Consider the following 961-nt stretch of genomic DNA (forward strand, 5'->3'; position numbering starts at 1 on the left):
ATACAAGTCATTTTCAGAAACTGGACTTTGGAGCAGCTGACTCTAAAACCCTCAAGCTCCCGTCTGCAGCCTGGTACAGTGGGGGAAATGCTCTAGGAGGTGCTCTCGTTCTGGCGTACTAGCACTTCTAGTACATTTAGTGTACAGAATGATCCTGTGACTTGCCCAAGTCCAGATCGCGTTCATTTGCATCCCTAATTGCACACTGTATTCAATTTTGCAGCACTCCTCTAGAAAAGTCTCTGGACTGGGAATGAACTCAGTGGTACAGCTCATGATGAGGAAGGCTCTGGATTCGATCTTCAGTGGGAGAGAAGAGATCGTTTTCCTTCACACTCTTCCCCACGTTCTAAAATTGTAGTGACCGTAGTTATGAAAGTACCAGACAAGTTGTGTATTCATATCCTAAACGCATACTGCTCTGTATTTATTAAGACACAGATGAAAATCAAAACTGCTGGGCTTCCTACATGTGCCTGCTCCAAGTTTTGAGGGTGCAACCGCTTTGAATACAAATACACAGCTCTCTCGGTGTTCTGTGGATGCCAAGCGTGTTTCCCGTTTCCATGGCAATTGTTTGCACAAGCAAGTACCTCTGCCCGAAACGCTTCCCCAGATCCACAGTAGTATTACATCTCCGGCGTGTCACAACTCCCTACCCTAATTTCTACTTCTGAATTTTGGTAAGACCTGGCATTTCGGCTCTCCTGATCGCCACCCTGCAGGAGCCTGCCCAGAACCTGACAACCCTGAGCCGGAAGACAGGGGCGTGGCTTGGCTCAGCAGTCTCCGCCCACAGGGAGGGCCGAGCTGGCGGCCTGGGGATCTACCATCTTTATCAGTCTTTAATAGCAGTTGCTAGTGAACGAACGAAATGGGTTTCTTATTTAAAAGTAACTCCTTACACTTGGAGACAACCTTCACTGGGGAAACAGGCCAGCCCGACGCTCGCCTAGACCCC

This window comes from Arvicanthis niloticus, chromosome 2 (assembly GCF_011762505.2).
Source record: "Arvicanthis niloticus isolate mArvNil1 chromosome 2, mArvNil1.pat.X, whole genome shotgun sequence".
Taxonomy (NCBI): Eukaryota; Metazoa; Chordata; class Mammalia; order Rodentia; family Muridae; genus Arvicanthis; species Arvicanthis niloticus.